Source organism: Sarcophilus harrisii, chromosome 6 (genome assembly GCF_902635505.1).
Source record: "Sarcophilus harrisii chromosome 6, mSarHar1.11, whole genome shotgun sequence".
NCBI lineage: Eukaryota > Metazoa > Chordata > Mammalia > Dasyuromorphia > Dasyuridae > Sarcophilus > Sarcophilus harrisii.
Genome location: NC_045431.1, coordinates 86,840,065 through 86,842,623, shown reverse-complemented (window position 1 = coordinate 86,842,623; position 2,559 = coordinate 86,840,065).

The following is a 2,559-nucleotide window of genomic DNA, read 5'->3' as shown; positions in this document are numbered from 1 at the left end:
AATCGAAAGTATTCAGAGTTGCTTTTGCACTTAATTAATAATGACTTGGAGCATCTTTTCATATGATTAAAAGGTTTCAATTTCTTCTCTGAGAATTGTCTGTTCAATCCTTTGACCATTTTCATTAGAATGGCTTGATTTTTATAAATTGGTTAATTTCTATATATTTTGGAAATGAGGCCTTTGTCAGAACCTTTATGTAAAAATTTTTTAGTTTTGCTTCCCCTTCTAATCTTGTCTGCAAGTTTTGTTTTTAAAAAACTTTCAGTTTGGTATAATCGAAATTTTCTATTTTGTGATCAGTAATGATCTCTAGTTCTTTGGTCATAAAACCTTCCCCCTTACAGGTCTGAGGGGAAAACTTCCTATTTTCTAATTTTTAATTTCATTCTTTATGCCTGGCTGACCCATTTTGACCTTTCTTGGTGTCGGCGTTGAGGGGACAATGCCTATTTCCCCATATTGTTTCCAATTTTCCCAGCAATTTTATCAAACAGTAAGTTCTTCCCAAAGTGGGACTTTGGGTTTTTAAAGATAGGTTGCTATATTTGTTACTTTTGTCCTTGAACCTAATCTATTCCCATCAACTAATCTTTCCTTAGCCAAAATGTTTTGGTAACTGCTGTTATAATATAATTTTAGATCTGGTCAGCTGCCCACCATCATTTGATTTTTTCATTAATTCCTTGAAATTCTTGACCTTTTGTTTTCCAAATGAACTTTGTTGTTATTTTTTCTAGGTCATTAAAAATAGTTTTTGGGGCGATTGGTTACTAAATAAATGATTATTTAGGTAATATTGTATCTTTTTATATTTTCCCCTATCAAGGCATTTAAATTTTTTCCAATTGGTTAGATCAGACTTAATTTGTGTGAAAAGTGGTCTTAATTTTTCATGTTTCTGATTTTCCTTAGATGATTCCCTAAATATTTTATATTATCAGTAGTTACTAAATGGAATTTCTCTTTTAAACTCTGTTGGTTTTTTATGATATAAAGAATGGATGACTTATGTGTGTTTTTTTTAACCAACAACTTTTAAAGTTGTGGATTATTTCTAATAACTTTTGAGAATTTGGGGTTCTTAAATACCATCATGTCATCGGCAAAAGGTGATAATTGGTTCCTCATTGCCTATTTTTTCTTTAATCTCTTTCTCAGCTCTTATTGCTATAGCTAGCGTTTCTAATACAATATTAAATGAACGGTGATGGGGCCCTTGTTTCCCCGTTTATTAGGAATGGTTGCAGTTTTCCATTACATATGATGCTTTGATGGTTTAAATAGATGCTGCTGATTATTTTAAGGAAAATCCATTTATTCCTATATCTCAAATTTTTTAATAGGAATGGATGGGATTTATCAAAGTTTTTCTGCATCTATTAGATGATCATATGGTTTTGTTAATTTTTAAACCATGGCCAATTATATTGATAGTTTTCTAATTTAACCAGCCCGATTCCTGGTATAAACCTACTTGATCATATGTATTATCTTGGAGATGATTTTCGGTCTTTTTGCTAATATCTTTTTAAGTTTTAGCATCAATATTCATTAGGGAGATTGGTCTATAATTTTCTTTCTTGTTTTCAGCCTACCTGGTTTAGGTATCATTCCATGTTTGTGTCATGAAAATTTGGTGGACCCTTCACCCTATTTTATCAAATAATTTATATAGCATTGGGCCAATTGTTCTTTAAATGTTTGGTAAAATTCACATATAAACCATCTGGTCCTGGGGATTTTTTCTTAGGGAGTTGTTTAATTGCCTGTTCTATTTCTTTTCTGAAATGGGACTATTCAAAAATTTACTTCCTCCTCTTTGTCTGGGAATCTGTATTTTTGGGGTAGTCATCCATTTCTTTAGGTTATCAAATTTATTGGCATAAAGTTGGGCAAAATAACTCCTTATTATTTCTCTAATTTCCTTTCATTGGTGGAAAGTTCTCCTTTTCATTTTTAAAACTACTAATTTCATTTTCCTCCCTTTTTTCTAATCAGATTTCCAAAGGCATCTATTTTTTGGCTTTTCTGAAAACTCAGTTTTATTAATTAGTTCAATAATTTTTTCTTTCAATATTTTAATTTCTCCTTTTTAATTTTAAATTTCCAATTTAGTATTTGATTGGGGGTTTTTAATTTGGTCTTTTTTAGTTTTTTTATTTTGAAACCCAATTCATTAATCTTTCTTTTCTGTTTTATTCAAGTAAGTCAGGATATAAAATTCCCTCTTATTACCCTTTTCATCCCACAAATTTTTATGATGTCTCATCATTGTCATTATCTTGATAAAAAATTGTATCTATAATTTGCTGCTTACCCAATCATTCTTTAAGATGATTTTTAGTTTCCAATTACTTTTTGGTCCTTTTCCCCAACTTTTTGTTGAATGTAGTTTTATTGCATCATGATCTGAAAAAAGCATTTACTATTTCCTTTCTTGCATTTAATTTAGTCTTTTGTCCTAATATGGGTCAATTTTTGGTGGGTTCCATGAACTGCTGAAGAAAGTATATTCCCTTCTTCCTTTCAATTTTCTCCAAGACCAACATACCTAAT